At 38.1% G+C, this 19,850-nt stretch overlaps 1 long non-coding RNA gene across 1 annotated transcript in view; it reads left to right on the top strand.

The window, feature by feature from the left end:
* Positions 1–2,286: 2,286 nt before the first annotated feature.
* LOC116881183 overlaps positions 2,287–19,850 on the top strand; it is a 46,443-nt gene continuing 28,879 nt past the window's right edge. Inside the window, exon 1 of the long non-coding RNA XR_004385365.1 lies at positions 2,287–2,331. This is a non-coding gene — a long non-coding RNA (uncharacterized LOC116881183). The remainder of the gene's footprint in view (positions 2,332–19,850) is intronic.

The raw sequence follows: 19,850 nt of genomic DNA, 5'->3' as shown, positions 1-19,850 counted from the left end.
TAATTAAGGTTCCCTTTGCTCACCACCCTTTGTTGAATGTTCTCAAGCTTTTTATGATTGAATGAAACACAAGCTTGTGGATTTCTTCGTAAGACGCTTAATAGACCAGCATGTCAGCAAATAACTTCTTTTCAGGGAGGTGGTGAAATGCAGGGGGTGACTGACAATTGCTTAATTCCTAGAAAAAAACACAACACCAAATAGGGCATGTTGGGAAAGGAGTACAGAGACATGAAAGCTTAATCTGCAATTCTAGGTTTTAATGCAGAGGGGATTAATATAAAAATGGAGAGTGTTCCTATTGATTTCTGAGAAAAAAATATATCAGATTATTCCTTCTATGCGGTTTATTCATTAAGCATTGACAAAGACGCCATTTCTCCATGCTTTGGCTTTTCTTATCTGTCATCAGAGACAGAAATTGATTTTTTTTTTTTTTAATTTGGGGCTGTCAAATCCGAATGATGAAAATAGCTAGCAAATTAGTTAAAAAATTTACCCGGCTAAATGTATGCTTTTTGCTATTTGGCATAGTAAGAGTTGAGATTTTAGAAAGAGGATCTGTGGATAAGGCCTGGGTAAGAGGAAGAAGTCATTAAAATTACAAAGCCTTAGCACTTTTACAGAAAATTGAACTTTAGGGAAGAAAAATTGGGTGGTATTTGTTACATGGTTGATTCTTCCCAGCTGGTTTATGTTCAAATACTGGGCATCTTCCATGTGTGGGAATGGCAGTGATGGCAACGGCAATCCAGCATGTAGTTTTCCATGTGGGGCTCATGTAGGGCTTTAGTGATAGGATTTGGGCAGAACCTGAGAGCCTGCCTGCATCACTTCCAGAGTATTCAGTGATGTCTGAAGTTTCTCCCATTAGGATGACATTTATATCTTGGCTTCATCATTTGGGTTTTTTAATGTCCCTGTTATCAGGACAGAGAAATATCTTAAACATTAATAGCTACCAAAAGTCTAGATTAATTGCTTCCTACCCCACAGTAAGGAAAAACCCACTAAAATAGAACGCATGTGCGCTGGGCAGTGGACAATGATTAAAACGATGGGAATAGTTCTGCTGAAAGTGGAAGGAAGGACAAAAATAAACATGCTGAACATTCCAGGGCAAGAGTTCATGCTGTGGTTCTGGAAGATTCAGATATTCAGGGGGTGATGAATGAAAAATAGGTCTTTGGATCATAGCAACACATTTTTGTATGTTTTCTTTTCTCTTTTTAACCATTAGCCATACTTGTTGCTTTTTCTGTTTAAAATGCAATTTAAGTAAAAGCGGCACCTGCATGGCCCAGTCGGTTAAGCATCCAACTTTCGATTTTGGCTCAGGCCGTGATCTCAGGGTCTTGAGATCGATCCCCTAACGGCTCTGTCCTGGGTGTGGAGGCTGCTTAAGATTCTCTCTCTCCCTCTCCTCTGCCTACCCTCCTCCACTCCCCTGTTGGCACATGCACTCTCTCTCAAATAAACAAATGAATACATAAATGCAATTAATATGATTGAAAGCATAACGATAGGAGAAACGGTTTTACCCGGGCACAGATACCTGTTCTGCATAAATTCCAGGCGATTCCAAGTATTTGTATCCAATTCTATCATACTGTAAGCACTATACTGTTATTTAAAACTTCAAAGCTGTAGTCAAAACACAACTAAAATGCCCTATTACATATGTTTTCTTTCAAAGGAATCAACCAATAAAATTGGAAGCAGCCGTTAACTTCAGGTAATCATCTGCATCTGAGAGCTCAAGGCTCCAAGAACTACAAAGAACGTTTGCTGACAAGGTCATGCAAAAAGGATTCCCTGTTTTGATTTGACATTCAAAACCATTTTATGAGACGGTGGTGCCAACTTGACTTCATATCTTTACAGTCGCTCCCTCTTGTCTGCGGGGAGAAGTTCCAAGACCCCTCCCCCACAGCAGATGCCGGAAACCTCAAGATAGTACCCAACCCTATACACACTTTGGTTTTTTTTCCTTATCCATACAGACCTATGATAACTTTAATTTATGAATTAGGCACAGTAAGAGATGAATACCCAAACTAACAGTAAAGTAGAACAATTATAATAATACGCTATAATAAAATGTGATTGTGATCTCTCTTACAAAATATCTTATCGTAGGGCCCTCATGCTTCTCGGGAGGCCGCGCCTGCGCGGGAGATGAAGCGAGCCAATGACGCAGCATTGTGACGTCACAGTAGCTAACGCTACTGTTGACCTTCTGACGCCACAAGCCTGCGTCAGGAAGATCATCTACGTCTGACTGGGGTTGACCTCGAGTAACAAACTGCGGAAAGCGACGCTGTGGATAAGGTAGGACTACTCTACTACGTTGTGATTTCTGGTGTAAGGATTTGTTTTGTATTGCTAGGAGGCGAAAAAAGTCACTTCTCAAAAACTGCATGAAGAATAGTAGTTCGTCTTTAGTACAGAGCACTGACGTTCGGTTTTCCTTCTTTTCCTGCTCTCATTACATTCTGTTTGCAGATAACAACCGGAATAATATTCTAGAAATGTAAATAGGATTATTTCACCCTCTGCTTAACTTTCCATTGCTTTTCACATATTTAAAATTTAAACTCCCCTACTCGTGTTATGAAGGTGGAAGGAATGAGTCCTTTCTCACCAGCCTTATCTCGTGACACTTTCCCATTTGCTTACTTGGTTCCAATCACACAGACATCTTTCTGTTCCTAGATAAATTGCCTGCTTCCTTCCGACCTTACGCCTTTGTAGTTGCTGTTCATACTGCCTAGAAAGCTCTGCTCCCTGATTTTTGCATGACTGGCTGCTTAATCAGGTTCCACACTCAAATGGGTTTCTCCTTCCAAGTAAGGTCTTCCTTGCCCTCCAAGCCTAGGGGTAACTGATCCCAGGCAACATCACAGCACCTGGCTTTTTTCTTTTTTAATTCTGTTTTTCATTATCTGAAATTATCTTGTTCAGTCCTCCCTTTACTTTTTGTCAACCCTCTGCAAGAATGTAACTCCTTGGAGAAGAGTCATTGTCTCATTGTTTCCTTCCATACTTCTGGACTGATAACAATCTGGAGTTATGTAAATATTTCTTGAATGAATAAATGAATAAATTATTTCTTTTCTTGATTGGTTAGTTGACAACCTGTAGAAACCGCACAGTAGTAAAGTAGATGTATTCCAATTAGTTTGTATACACAGAGAGATTAGCAATTACTGTTACCAACTCCGAGGAGATTAGGTTTCTGTGGCCTTTGACCTAGTAAGAATAGACCTTTGTGTCTCAAAATAAACAAATAAATATAAAAAATAAATGGCACTGGTTCGTTAAGAATTTAATCTCTTCAGATTAGTCAATCTGAATAATCAGTAATACAAATTACTAATTAAGTAAATACCATACAAATTAAAAAGAGGGATGAGGAGGGAGTTCAAAAGAGGTCGGAGGGTAGACATTATATAGATCAGCCTAGAGAATTCTTATTCTCATTGTCGACGCCAAGGGGTAAGCCTGTAACCTGAAAGGACATTGACAGAGGGCCTGGCAGTGACCCTCCGATGCTTTACATGAAGAAATGTGAGGCACGTGGTGAGGAAACCAATCTCTGTATTTAAGCAGCATTTAATATAGGGTAAGGAAAGTTTTTCGACAAAGGAAAGGGTTGTGGTTGCAGTGACAGAACAGTCTATGGAGTGTAGGAGAGTGAGTATGTATGTAAACTAGAGGGTAACAAGCGGCTAAAACAGATATGAAGGGTCGTCTGAAAGGGAGAAAAAGTTTCTAAAAATAGAGGTTGTGTTTAGAGGGAGAAAGGGGCTATCTCAAGCTTTGTCCTTAATGAAGGGAGAGAAATGGAGTATAGTGTTGGGAGCTAATGGTAGGGAAATAAATAAAACTCCCTCTGCTTAACTTTCCATTAACTGTTTGGACAGCAGTTAACAGAGGCAGATGTTTTCTTATTTACTTATTTGAGAGGGAGAGAGCACAAGGCGCGAAGGGGGGAGGGGGAGGAGGGGGAGAGGCAGAGAGAGAAGCAGACTCCCCATTGAGCAGGGAGCCCACGTGGGGCTCGATCCCAGGACCCTGAGTTCATGACCTGAGCTGAAGGGAGACATGTAACTGACTGAACCAGCTGGCACCCCTAGAGTCAAATGTTTTCTGCCCACTGGTCACCATTTTAAGCCACAGTGTAGATACGGTTAGCGCAGAGCTAGCAAACAATAACTGCCTTGGGCAACTGAACCCATTTCAAGGATGGCTTTGCTGATGCTACACTTTTTATGAGAAAGCTCCCCCACTTGCCCTCAGGTAGTGACAATCAACAGGATTCAGCAAGGGGCCAAGACCGGTAGTGAAAGTCTTCCTACGGCTTGGTAAATTTATGAATGACCCTGCTACATTGAAAGTAACTCTGGCTCTCCAGAGACTCCAAAAAGAGTTCCTATTGCTTTGGGAATATGACTATGTAGACTTTGGCTGATGGACAAATGACTCATTGCCCTTGAAAATACTATGGAAATGCTATGCTTTGCATCTGTCTCAGGTTTAATTTGCTTTTGATGGACATTGTGATGGCAAACAATTTAAAGTAAAGAAAAACAAAATGTCATCTTTGGGGGCAGATGCTAGTATTTGAAGTCAAATGTGAGGGAAGTGGTTTTAAAAATGTGCTATTTCTCTGTGTCCTTTTATGCCGCAGGGAAAAATTTTTATTCTTACTCTCATTTAAAACTCTGTGACTGCAACATTCATTGTAAATGAGAAAACATTGTCCACCTGAATTTTATAGTGGGTACACAAGGGTTTGGCAATAAATCGTTTAGGGGACCCTGTAACTTCAATTACTGTTGTAATTTCAAATAACTGAACAACTGTGTGTGTGTGTGTGTGTGTGTGTGTGTGTATATGTGTGTAATAATATTCTGTGAAAGCTCACATGTGTTTATTGGAAATTCCTTGTAAAACATCAGATGCTTTTTGTTCTGGAGCATTGGGCTCAAAATCTTTAATTTATTGGCTAGAATGAATTGTTCTAGTACCGAGACAGTATGATGGCCCCTTTAATTCACTTAGCATATTTGGCATATGCAGATAATATATTAATTAAAACAAAACAAAACATTAAGGATGCTTTTAAATAAGTTTTTCCATGAAGGCCTGAAAGGGTCCATGCCTCTTCTCCCAAGAAGTTTCCTTGACACCGGGAAAATCAGATTTCCTAAATATAACTTGATACTATCCTTTATTTACCCCAGAAAGATAAGATGGCAAAACAGCACGCCCAATTCAATAATAGATAAGAAACACACACTTTATATTTTCTGAGAGCTGTGTAACCTTTGGTCCATTTGGATGTTTAGAGAATTTTTCTTTTTGTACTTTGTGGGAATTTTAAAAATATATGGCAAAGAGTGTATATCAAACAAAATGACCTATTTAAAATAGAAAAAAATTGAATCAGTTCCATTCATCTGAGCCAGCAGAAGCTGAAAAATCCTTGATTATGTTCTTCTCTACTGACTGTCTCACTTCAGAGAGACACTCCTTTAATTTTCTGGACACTCCTCATTTTGGAGGGACTGAAACGTTATCAGCTGGAACACCTCTTCAGATGTGACCCCAGATTCTCTCCAGGAGAACTTTGGGCTCTTCACTCTCTGTTATTATCTGATAAGAAAGGACCCATACCCACACACCAACTGTCACTCAAGTTCCTTCCACACCAGCCATCCTCAGAAGTGACCTAACAGTGCAGGTCAGGGACACCTGGGCTCCCTGGCTTAGTGGATCCACCGCAAGGCTCCACCATGCTCTGTGACCCACCCACCACTTAGCTTTAGGTGATCTTCAGGATTTAAGATTTTGTCACCTTCTTAGTCTCAGGTGTCAACATCACCCTGTCATTCTCTACTTTAATTACTACCCTTACTAACTTTCAAATATCAAACAGAGTATTGTTAACTGTAGTCAACATGTTATGTATATTTCATCTCTAGGACTTCTCTATTTATAACCAGAAGCTTGTACCTTTTGACCACATTTACTCATTTTTCCTGCCCCTCACCCCAGAATTATAGAATTTAAAGACCCATTTTCAACATGCCAATTATTGTATCAGAAAACTCTAGTTCCTCTTTGCTTTTTTAAAATGAAAATTTAGGTCTGAAACATGATTTCCTTAATCATAGTCTTACCTTTTTAGAACATTTTTTATTTTGGTTTTGGTTTTAAGTTTTATTTTATTTAAATTCAATTAATTAACATATAGTATATTATTAGATTCAGAGGTAGAGTTCAGTGATTTATTAGTCTTATGTGATACCCAGTGCTCATTACATCATGTACCCTCCTTAATGCCCATCACCAAGTCACCCCATCTCCCTGCTCTTGCCCCTCCAGCAATGCTCAGTTTGTTTCCTATGATTAAGAGTCTCTTATTGTTTGCCATCCCTGTCTGATTTTCTTGTTTTTTTTTTTCCCCTTCTTTTCCTCTATGATCTTGTGTTTGTTTTTTAAATTCCACATATGAATGAGATCCTATGATAATTGTCCTCCTCTGGTTCATTTATTTCACTTAGCATAATACCCTCTAGTTCCATCCACATCATTGCAAATAGCAAAATTTCAATTTTTTTTTTGATGGCTGAGTAGAATTCTATTATATATACATATATACCATATATTCTTTTTCCATTCATCTGTTGGTGAACATCTGGGCTCTTTCCATAGTTTGGCTATTGTGGACACTGCTGCTATAAACATTGGGGTGTAGGTGACCCTTTGGATCACTGCATTTGTATCTTTGGGGTAAATACCCAGTAGTGCAATTGCTGGATTGTAGGGTAGCTCTATTTTCAGATTTTTGAGGAAGCTCCATACTATTTTCCAGAGTGGCTACATCAGCTTGCATTCCCACCAGTAGCATAAGATTGGTTCCCCTTTCTCCGTGTCCTCGCCAACATCTGTTGTTTCCTGTGCTACTTTTAGCTGTTCTGACTGGTGTGAGGTGGTATCTCATTGTGGTTTTGATTTGTATTTCCTTGATGTGAAGTGCTGCTGAACATTTCTTCATGTGTCACTTGGCCATTTTTATGTCTTCTTTGGAGAAATGTCTATTCATGTCTTCTGCCCATTTCTTTTTCAAATTATTTGTTCTTTGGGTGTTGAGTTTGATAAGTTTTTTTAATAGCATTTGGATATTAGCCCTTTATCTGATAAGACATTTACAAATATCTTCTCCCATTCTGTTGGTTGTCTTTTGCTTTTGTAGACTGTTCCCTTTGCTGTGCACAAGTTCTTTATCTTGATGAAGTCCCAATAGTTCATTTTTGCCTTTGTTTCCCTTACCTTTGGAGATGTGTCTGGGAGGAAGTTGCTGCCCCAGGATCACAGAGGTTGCTGCCTGTGTTCTCTAGGAATTTGATGCATTCCTGTCTCCCATTGAGGTCTTTCATCCATTTTGAGTTTATTTTTATGTCTGACATAAGAGAAAGATCCAGTTTCACTGTCCTGCCTGTGCTTGTCCACTTTTCCCAACAGCAAGATAGTCTCTTGTTGAAGAGACTCTTTTTTCCATTGGATATTCTTTCCTGCTTTGTTGAAAATTAGTTAACCATAAAGTTGAGGGTCCATTTGTGGGTTCTCTAGTCTTTTTTTTTTTTTTTTTTTTTTACATTTTATTTATTTATTTGTCAGAGAGAGAGAGAGCACAAGCCGAGGGGAGCAATAGGCAGAGGGAGACGCAGGCTTCCTGCTGAGCAGGGAGCCTGATGCGGGACTCATCCCAGGACCCTGGGATCTAGACCTGAACCAAAGGCAGACATTTAACCTACTGAGTCATCCAGCCACCCCCAGACATGGTTTTTCTAAAACTAGTTTCAATGTGATTAGATTTATATACAGTTTTATATAGGAACTGCTTACCTCTGCAGACAGATGGACCAAAGTGGGACAGAAAGCTGCTATCTAGGGGCTCAGGTGTCTATTAGAAGTTGATTCCATTTAAAGTGGCAAATTTAAGAAAGGAAATAACAGTGATTCAGAATCCTTGCAGAAATATCAAAATTCTATGTAAAAATAGGGAATCTATACTTAAACGATCTCAGGATATGAAATTCTATCAATTACAGTTTTCTCCCTATTAAGACTGGGAGTAATTTACTCCCAGTCTTATTTGGAAGTCTTTATTTGGAAGCTGAAGTGAATCTGTCAGGCTGCCAGAGTTGAGTGTTTGATAAACTAGTGTGTGTCAGAGCCAGGATTTGCTTACTCTGTGAGGGAACCATCCTCTCACAGTTGAAGTTGCGTCTGAAAAAATATCTGAGACAACTTCCTGGACTTATTCTGTGTTGTTCCTGTCAAATCTGAAATTCGAAGGATGATGCTTGGAATCAGGCAGACAGAATATTCAGGTATTCTCAAAAATAAATGGACTCTCCTTCCAGCATGAGAACGTTGACCTGAGTCATGAGCAAACCAGGTGGAAGAGTGGGCAGGTCGGAGTGCTTATACACTTCCTAATCATTTGCAAGATGTGATGTGCTCTGAGGAACCAGTGAATAGTAATCAGACCCATATTTATCCACCATTGTAATTCTGAAGGTTTTTAAATGAAAACTTCAGTAATTTTATAAAATGATAGATTATAAACCACTATGATTTTGTACTTCATAAATATATAAGCATGCATACTGAAATTCATTTTGATAGGAAATTCATGTCTTTTTAATCAGAAAATTGATGTCCTTATTATACCCCAAGTGTCATTCTATTATTCCTTTCTGGGAAGCCCTGAAGTAAGCTGATCAAAGAAAAGAGCACTACATTGTAAAATGATAAATTTTATGTCTGTTGATATGAAAGAAACTATGCTGTATAATGGGAAAAAAAAGTCTTTGAAGAAAAAATTTTAGAAATGATTCCCTTACTCTTACTAAATTAAAAGATAACATCCCCTGATCAGAAAGAATCACTCCCAGGGCCACTTTTCCTTTCCCTACCTCAGAGAATTTTTGTGAGGAGAGAGAGAGAAAATGTAAAACTGTTTATTCATTTATTCTTTCAAAAAATTACTGAGTGCTCATTTTATGGAAGCTTCTAATAGCAAATCGGATCTATAAACTAATCTGTAAAAGCAGTTTACATAGCTGTGCATTATGGCTGTTTTCTTTCACCCTGCATGGTGCCTTTCTAAGCAGTATATACAAGCACATTGGGGAAACTAAGGGGGAAAGGAACTGCGGACTTCTTGTTGGTTAATGGTGACCACACACACAATGTCTTTTCCACTCCTTTTGCTATTTCTTCAGTGCAGTCTGTAGTAACTTGAGTATGGAAACAATCCTCAATAAGTGGGTGACTTCCCGAAATTTGGAAGTGTCCTCTGGAATGGATGTTTTAAGTTACCAAAGTCTCACAGAAATCCCTGGAGTTAGATGTAGTTAGAAGTGAACTGAAATTCTGCCTTAACATTTATTTCATCTGTGTAGCCTTTACTTAAGATTGAGGAAGCTAATGTCTGTTCTGGCTGAAAGCATTTATTAAATGAAACCAGTTATAAAGCACCTGGCATCTGGCTCAATAGGGCAGGGGGCCTGACCAAGAGTGGTGAGGGTCTTTTCATGACACAAGCCCCCCTGCGGCTGTCTTCTGTGGGATGGGGTATAAGATGGTGGGGTGGTCCTTTATACTGTGAGTCCCCTTGATTTGCACTGAAACCACTTGGGAGGGAAAATAGCTCGTAGTTCAGTGAAACTGATGATTATAAACATTCAAGAGTATGTAGCAAAGAAAATCTCTCAGAGTGAACTCAAGACACTGCCAGTGCCACTCAGCCAAAGCCCACCAAGAGCACACCTATAGATGGAGCCAGGGACACAAACTTTGGGGACAGTGAGGCATTTTGGTAAGAAGTAGTAAGGAAGGACTTTCAGTATTTGGGCCTGTGCTGGGGATTTGGGGGATGGTTTAAGAAAGCAGAGCTTTATTCTAGATTGGCTGTTGTCAGGAAGGGGGTGGTGGTGGAGAGAGGTAAGTCTATGACTAGGGAGTGTATTAATCTGCTAGGGCTGTCTGGAACATTTCCCAACACCACCAAGCAGTTCTCCAGTTCTCAGTGGACACCAACTGGGTGTCCTACAAATTTAACACTATGTGGAAACAGCGTCAGATCTCTCAGATTAACGGCTCAGTCCCATAAGGCTGTCTCTACTTCAGATGCCAATTCAAATTGTCCCCTCAATTTCTGACTGGCTATAAACTGATTTCCCTCAACTTCCTCCTAGGGTTTATTAATTTGCTATCATGGCTTATAAAGCTCAGGAGAACATTTACTTACAGTGATTATCAGTTTATCATAAAGAATGCAGATGAATATCAGATGAAGAGGTATATGGAGTTCTGGAAGCACAAGATGTTCTCCAGCCCAGAAGCTCATCAGATCTTGTTGTTCAAGAGTTTCATCTCCAGCCCCCCTCTCTCCTACCCTTCACAGAGGTTGGTGGCTGGGACTGAAATTCCAACTCTGTAATCACTTGGTCTTTCTAGTAGACCATCTCCATCCTAGGGCTATGTAAGGGCTCCATCCTAAGTCATCCCATTAGCATTAACTCAGGTGTGACCCAAAGGGATTGCTTTGAAGAACAAGACACCCCCATCACTTAGGAAATTGCTAGAGTTTAAGCTCTGTGTCAGAAACCAGGATGAAGACCAAATCTATTTCCTATTATACCACAGGCTGCTGTAACAAATTACCACAGACTGGGTAGCTTAAAAAACAGAATTTATATCTTCACGATTCTAGAGACTAGAAGTCTAAGGGCAAGGTGTTATTAGGGTTGGTTTCTTCTGAGGCCTCTCTCCTTGCTTTGCAGATGGCCCTCTTTGTGTCTTCACATGGTCTGCCTTCTGTCTCTGCATTTTAATCTTCTCTTTTTATAACAACTTAATTGACTCAATCATATTGAGTTAGGACCCACTCTGGTGACCTCATTTTAACTTATCTCTTCAGAGATCCTACCTCCGAAAATAGTCACTTCCGAGGTACTGCGGTTTAGGGCTTCAAAGTATGAATCTTGAAGGGCCACAGTTCAGCCGATAAGAGATGTCTTAAATAATCTTATCCAGAAGTTCAGACTAAGGTAAGGCATTACTCATACTAGCTAGGGTAGGGGTGTTTGATCATTAATGTGGCTTTGCCACTCTTCATATTTTGCCTGTGTTAATTGTTTCTGTCTTGATTCATCCTGGCCATAGAACATCCTTATCTGATGTTGATATTCTATGAAATTGTTTATGTTCAACAGGAGTACACCAAGTCCTACCCGGTAGTGCCAGGCCGACTCCTAGATGTCAGGGACTGCTGTTCTCTTTCTCAGCATCATAAAAAGAAAAAGAAAAGAAAAAAGACAAACTGAAATATACTAGTTCATATTGCTATCCTTTTAAAACTTTCCCAGTCAGTCACATCCTGGGCTCCAACGTATAAATTCATTATTGCATGTATTGTGCGTAACTGTTCCAAAGGATCTTACTTTGTGTACCATGTATGTCAGAATATAGTGTACATTGCCGTATAATGTAAAAAGACCATGCAACCAACTAAGTGTTGTACCAACTAAAATACCAAATAAAATTTGAACAGTGACTTTTTTTTGAACAGTGAAAAAACAAACAAACAAAAAACTATCCAATTTAAAACTGTTTTGGTGTTTTGGTCAATACATCATAGCAGTTTTTCCAAATAGGCTGGCACCTAATAAGTGTGAATAAAACCTCTTCCTAAGCAAGATAAGTGAATAAGTTGCAATGAGAACTGTGATGCTAAACTATATCACCAGACTCTTGCATAAATTGGTTTATTAAGAACTGAAATAAGAAACAAAAGGCTATCTTGTGATTCCTCAGCATAACAGGGAAGGCTGAGCACATACTGCTTAAGTGAGGGGTAAGCACATGACACCAAAGACATGGTAACATCTTGGAAGTGACCAAGAAGCCCTTCAGTAAGTGACTGGATAAATAAACCGGTAAATCCAGAGAATGGAGTGCTAATGGGTTCAGTGCTAAGAAGAAAGGAGCTCCCATGTCATGGAAAGACATGGAGGAAACGTAACTGTATCACCAAGTATAAGAAGCCAGTCTGCACACTACTATTTGTATGTATTAAATGTTTCATTACAAAAACTTAAAAGTATTCTGTCTTTATATATGTTATTACATCTGCCTTATACAACTTCCAAAGCTGACAGTATGGTCAGGCAGAGACACTGAGATATATTTAAATATCAGGAAGTTGCCAGTTACGAGTGTAGTGAATTCTACTAGTCTGTAGTAAGGCTACTGGTTATTACCTTAAAGTTCTGTTTAAGAATAATTCCCAGGGCGCCTGGGTGGCTCAGTCAATTAAGCTTCTGCCTTAGGCTCAGGTCATGATTCCTGGGTCCCGGCATAAAGCCCCATGTCAGGGTCCCTGCTTTTCAGGGAGTCTGCTTCTACCTCTGCTTGCTACCCTCCTCTTTCCACCCCCCCAACCCCGGCTCATGCTCTCTCTCTCTCTACATCTCTCAAATAAATAAGTAAATAAACAAAATCTTAAAAAAAAAGAATAACTTCCCATCCTTAACAACTATAAAAAAAGTGACAATAGTGACTGCTATCACATGGGGACATTAAAAAAAGGAGATTTCAGGGATACTACAACAGTATTGAAGTTTCCTGTATGACTATGTGATACAAAAAAAAGTTTAAATAAGCCACCTTCAAGTTTAGCATTGGGGCCTGAAGAAGAAAAAGATATAAGGAATATGTCAGGACAACAGCAAAAGTCCGAGACATTGTTTTTGTGTGGAAAAAAATCCTCCTCGCTGTGCAGAAATCTCTAGAAATGTTATACTCTAGGGTTCGAGAGACCGAGATGAAGCAATAAAAAAATAAGCTCTCTTCTGGAAGAAACCCGAGCTGAAAACTGATGAAATAAGAATGGTGCCAAGGTTCAGCTGCATTTTTATCTCACATGCCCGCCTGCATTCAGATTTGACCAGGTCATGAGGTAAAATGGGTTTGTCTGGTCATGCCTGGTGGCCATTTATCTCCATAACGAATCCACTCAATGACACAAAGGCAAGGAGAGTGTAAATCAGGCCATTTCCAAATGTGATTTTCTAATATGCCTAAGAGACCGAGACCCTGTTTGACAACTGACTAGATAATTCCACTGACAAATTATGATTATATGAATTATATGAATTTAATTACTTACTAATTTATGCACTACCATTGTCCACGAATAATGCAAAGCCACTTAATCAGGATATTAATATAGTTCCTCACATTTAATGCGTTTTAGCAGGTTTTGTCTGTTCTTCAAATAAGGCTGTGAGACCATGATCAACAGCTCACTTTCACAGCTGGAGAAGCTACAGTCCACAAAGATTAGTTGACCTGCTCTGTTGTGAGGGAGGTATTGGTGTTGTCTTCTTGATAGGCGGGAAGTGAAACAGAAAAGGAGCTGATTGCTAAAGAAGACATACCTAGTTAGAGGTGGGATTTGGAAGTGGGATTTTGACTCAGATTTACTGACCTCAAAGGACTGTCATCAACTACTGTGGTATATTACCTTTTCTAAATGTTGTTTTTATGGAGGTTTTAGCCAATTAAAAAAAAGAGTCACTCAGTTGATTCATATTTCCAAATACTATTTGAATAACATGGATGCAATTTAGAGTAAATTTCAAATTCTTCTGATGCCGTGAGACATTTTATTTTGATTTCCGAAATATTGGTCCATCTAGAGAATTCTGCTTATATTTACTTGCGTGATTTTACCCAGTAAATTCTAAGAGAAAGTTAACCTTGGTAGAAAAACATCTGCTGTTTTATCTGTGGAGAAACCCTTAGTCATTGCAGTTGATTTCAAAAAGAGTTCAAAATAGTTTTGTTAACCTTTACTGTTCATTGTGTGCCCTCCACAAATATGTTTTCAACCTGACAAAATAGAATTGATTACCTATGACTCAATTTCCTTGCTATTAAAATACCATTAGTCTCCAGTGCATTAAAGAAGTATAATAAGAATATAAGAAGTGACAGGGGAAAATTAACACTGGATGCTATCCCATTTAAAATTTGGGTCTTTTAGTCGTGAGGAAAAGCCCAGAGTGACTTTTGGAGACATTTTCTGAGAGCTACTTACCATGTATTTAGTCAAAGTAAACACATGAATTAACTGTCTGCTTTTGCTGAATACTGAATAGTGATAAAATGTTACTGTTCTAACTCCGGTTTCTCCGGCCACAAGGTTTTGAGACTAAGGATGCAGTATGGCTGACACCGACACTCTGCAGTTCAGTTTACCTTCCTCCAGGGGTCACTGGAACCCAGCCTCTGTAAAACCATTCCTCTGTGTGGGGGTGGAATAGGTGGTCCTTGAGATGGGTCATCACACTTCTGGAGTTCTTGCCTGGGGGATCCCTTAAGAATCCAAAGCCCGGAACTAATGCCATCGACTCACTACTCCTGCTCTGATGCCAGGCTAAGCATTTCTTTATAACCCAGCTGCTGATACCTGGGCAAGATGCCTCTATATGGGTGCCCGAGACTTGAGTCTCCTGCAGTGGATGATGATGACCTTTATCTTTTTCGTGCTCTCCTCCTGCTATGGACACTCCTTTTAGGACATAAAACTGATCCCACACCAGCACATGTCTTTGAACCATTCTGATGGTTCTGAAATATAGTTGAGAAACTTCCAACCTGCATCAGCCCCACTTCTCTGGACTTTGGTGCTTTTTCCCCTTGTATTTCTGGGCAGTCACCTCCCTAGGATTCTGTAAACAGATTAGACATAAGTCTTGTGAAAGCTTTTACAACAAGTTTTTCACTTATAATGTAGATTTCTGCAAGTATGTTGTGGAGAAGTAAATTAGGAATATTCTATATAACAATTAGAGAAAAATTAAAAGTTAATTATAAAAGAATTAAACACAAAGCAATTAAGCATTAGGGGAAAAAAAACAAAACATAACGTTTAAGGGTGGCATATAAAATTCCAGTTACAAGTTAAGTCCTGGAGATATAGTATACAGCATGTTGACTATAGTTAATAATATTATGTTTGAAGATTTTGAAATTTGAAAATTGCTGAGAGAGTTAATTCTAAAAAGTTAACACAAGAAAAAAAAACTGTCCTTGTGTGTGGTGACAGATGTTAATGAGGCTTATTATGGCAATCATTTTATAATATATACAAACATGGAATTATTATGTTATACCCTGAAACTAATATAATGTTGTGTGTCAATTATATCTCAATGAAAAAATAAAATAAACATAAGGATGATAAAGATAACATGTAACAAGTGCTTCTTTAAAACCAAGTAGTTTTAGGCTTATGCCTAGGCATGTTGGAAGTGTGAATGGCTCACACCTAATATTGTCTTTAAAACTGGCCTATTTTACAAAGAATGTAATGGATGCAACTTTTGCCTAATGATTGGGAAATGGATATACATTGTGAGAGCCCAGTTGTCAATAAGACCTTCATGAGGTTTTGAAGAAGTACTATGCTCAGTATTGACTTTGCTTTTGGAATCTAGGACACAGCAGAAATTGCTTAGCGCGGATGACTGACTGTCTCATCTGGGGTAATCTTCTCACAATCTTTTTTTGGCCTAATAGATATTTCAATCTCACACATTCGCCAAACCAGACATCCGCTCTCTTCTCTTTTCTCTTTCTCCTTGAAGAGAACCGATAGTTCTTTGAAATGTGAAAACAAAAACAAAATAGCAAACTTCAGTTCTAAGATTACAGTTTAATAGGAGATAACTTGCTCATATAACAAACTTTAGAACCCTTGTTCTATGCTCATAAATGACCTAATTTAGCACTGAAAAATAATAATTTTGTTTATTTTGTTTATTCCTCAGTGGAAGACATTTGGGTTATTTCTAGTTTTTGGTAATTATCAATAAGAGGTGCTAAAAAATTTTATATGCTAGTTTTTAACAAAAAAGTATGTCACTAGTTACCAGGGGTGGGAGTAGGGGTAAAAATTGACTACAAAGGCAAAGTGGAATTTTGGGGGTGAGGGTTAATGAAATTATTCTGTATTTTGACCATGGTACAGACTGAATAACTAACTATATATACTTGTCAGAACTCATAGAGCTGTTCACTAAAATGGGAGTTTTACTATATGGAAGTCATGCCTTAATTATTAAAAAAAAAGGTAATAGTTTTTATTTAGTTTTTCCCTTACTGCATCTCACTTCCTTTGTGAAGGAGTTCTGAAAACATCAAGAACATACATTAGAAAAGAGTACAAGAAGTTAAGAGAGGAATTACATAATCATATCATACAAATGATATTACAGATAAAAAACATTTATAGAAAGTGAAATAGAACTGTTTGCTCCCTGGTTAAGTAGGATGGTGGGGTATTGTGACAGACACTGGCTATGTGTTTCTTAAAAACCATTTTATCTACCTCCTGGGCACACTATCAGGTGATAATTTCCACCCTCCCTTGCAATTATGGCCATATGACTAAGTCCTGTAGACATTTTCATGCCGCTTCCAGGCTTGGCCCATTAAAAACTCCTTGCACAAATTCTGGGTAGATACAGAAGATCCACCAACAGATTTAAGTTCCTGTGGACTTAAATGGAATTGCTAAGTGGAAGCTACCTGGCTTTCTGAGTCACCATATGGAAGGAAACCTTCAAATGGAGTGTAATGGGAATAAAAAAATAAACTTTCATTTTGTTAAAGTAATAAGAATTTATTAGGTTTCTTTGTTGTAGAACTCTGTGTTACTTTCCCTAATCTAAACAAAAAACAATCAAATTTCTTTGCCTATTCAGGCATCTTAAAAGCTTGGAATTTTTGGTAAGAGGAAAACGAGATGATAAATCCATGAAGATGGAGGGCTTCAGATATTTTCGGATGTGGCATTTTTGGTGGGAATATTTTGAGGGAGTTTTTTTGACCTATAGGTTTTTTTTTTTTTTTTTTAAGATTTTATTTATTTATTTGACAGACAGAGATCACAAGTAGGCAGAGAGGCAGGCAGAGAGAGAGAGGTGGAAGCAGGCTCCCCGCCGAGCAGAGAGCCCGATGCGGGGCTCGATCCCAGGACCCTGGGATCACGACCTGAGCCGAAGGCAGAGGCCTTAACCCACTGAGCCACCCAGGCGCCCCAATGACCTATAGGTTTTAAGAACACTTTTTGCATTTCATTTGAATTGTTATGTGGTAGCTAATTTGTCTTATTAATGGAAAGGGCATATTAAAAACATTCTACTATGTTGGTAGATTTCTATTTCTCATTGTGTTTATTTAATTTTTTGTTTTGTGTTCACTGAACTTACGTTATTAGTTGCATATGATTTTAGAACCGATATTCATCCATGTATACTGAAACATTTCTAAAAACTTTTATCATTATGAGTTGATTTGTTTCTTTTTTTAAAAGATTTTTTTAAGACTTCATTTATTTATGAGAGATAATGAGAAAGAGCATGAGCAGTGGGGAGAGGGAGAAGAAGGCTCCCCGCTGAGCAGGGAGCCCGACATGGGACTCCATCCCAGGACTCTGAGATCATGACCTGAGCTGAAGACAGGCACTTAACTGACTGAACCACCCAGGAGACCCTGAATTGACCTATTTCTAATAATGCTCTTAGTTTATGAATGAATTGTTGGTTTTTTTTTTTTTTTTTTTTAATTGTTGGTATTAATGGAATCATTCAAGCTTTCCTTTGGTTAGTATTTGCTTAACATATACACTTGTACTTTTTATGGCTTTTACTTTCTATACCTCTATGTTTTTGATATATTTCCTATAAATAAGATATAGCTGAATTAAATAGTTTATAATTTTCTTTTTCTTAAATTGAAACATTTGGTCCATATAATCTTAAATTATTAACATATTTGGAATAATCTCTCTTATTTTATTTTGTGATTTCAGGGCATCTTACCCACAGAATGGTTTTAGTGAAAGGATAGATATTGTAGATCAGTGGGAAAGAATTGGGAATCCGGAAATTGACTCATACTTATGCAGTAACTTGTTTTCAACAATGGTGATGAAGCAGCTTATTAAAGAAAGTCTTTTCAACAAATAGTGCTAGAACAAATGGATATCCATATTTAAAAACAAACAGACCTCAATCCTTAGCTTACCTTATATACAAAAATTAAGTTGAAGTGGATTATAGACTTAAATGAGAAAGTTAAAAATAAAAAAACTTCTAGAAGAAAAACTAGGATGAAATATTTTTTGCAAATTTGAGTAGGAACTTTTTCTTAGATACCACACTAAAAGCATGAACTACAAATGAAGAATATTGGATCTTATCGATATTACAGACTTTTGTTCTTCAAAAGACACTGCTAAGAAAATGTAAGGTAAGCCACAGAATTGAATAAATTATTTGCAATACATATTTCTGACAAAAAACTTATTTCTAGAACATGTATAAAGACTTTTTTTTTTTTTTTTAAGTTTTCATTTATTTGTTTGAAAGACAGAAAGAGCACAAGCAGGCAGAGAGGCAGAGGGAGAGGGAGAAGCAGACTAGCCACTGAGCTAGGAACCTGACTTGGGACTCCATCCTGGGACCAGGAGATCATGATCTAAGCCAAAGGCCAATGCTCAACCATCTGAGCCACCCAGCCACCATGAGACTTCCTTAGTGAAAAAATAAGAACATGAACTGACCAATTTAAAAATGAGCAAAAAATTTTAATACTTTAGAAAACAGTGGTCAATATGACTTAAAATGATATTCCGTATCATTTGGAGAATGCAAGTCGAGGCCAATAGATGTTACTACTTATCAGTAGAGCACTGACTTTGGGGGGACTTGGGTGGCTCAGTCGGTTAGGCATCTGCTTTTGGCTTGGGTTGTGGTTCCGGGGTCCTGGGTTCGAGCCCTGCATGGGGTTCCCTGCTCTGTGGGGAGCCTGCTTTTCCCTCTGCCTCTGCTGCAGCTCCCTCTGCTTGTGTTCTCTCTGTCAAATAAATAAATAAAATCTTAAGAAAATAAAGAACATCGACATTAAAATTGCCAAGAATACACATACTCATGAAAATGTGAAGCAATAGGAACTCTCATACACTCACAAGGTCTTTGGAAAATTGACAGTTACTTTAATAAGTAAAGGAATACCTACCTTATGATCCAGGCATTTCTCTAGGTATGAAGTGAAAAAAGGAAAAACAAAAAAAGAAAAATATCAGTACAAAGGTGAATGCTTGTAATAGGTCTAATAATAGCCAAAAAGTAGAAGCCACCTAAATGTCTCAGTGAATTTTTAAAAAATATGCAGTATCTATTCAAATGATTATTATTCAGAAATAAAAAACAATGAAATACTGATTCACAATACAACACGAATCATCCTCAAGATCATAATGCTGAGTGAAAGGATCCACACAAAAAATACATTTTGCATGATGCCATTCATGCAAAAAGGAATTTAAAAAAATGCTGTACTGGCAAAAAATATATATCTGTGGTTGTCTGGTGCCAGTGGTAAAGGATAGGATGTACTACAGAGGGTCTTGAGGAAATTGTACACATTAAATGCTTGTAGTTCATTTTCAATATATAACATCAATTAATTTGGATTACTACCTCAAATTGGGTTTAGTATGCTGGTAGCTAATTTTTCTCAGCATGCATATAATTCTACCATCTTCTGGTTTCTACTGTTACAAATGATAATCCTCTGTTAATATAATTATTCCTTTATAGTAAGTATCATTTTTTTCCACCGTTTTTCACCTGGTTCTACTTAGACTCTTTCTTTCTTTCTTTCTTTCTTTCTTTCTTTCTTTCTTTCTTTCT

This window comes from Lontra canadensis, unplaced genomic scaffold, assembly GCF_010015895.1.
Source record: "Lontra canadensis isolate GAN:19392208 unplaced genomic scaffold, GSC_riverotter_1.0 scaffold72, whole genome shotgun sequence".
NCBI classification, from domain to species: Eukaryota; Metazoa; Chordata; class Mammalia; order Carnivora; family Mustelidae; genus Lontra; species Lontra canadensis.
The sequence above is the reverse complement of the archived record's forward strand: the minus strand, read 5'-3'. Positions and strand labels throughout refer to the sequence as shown.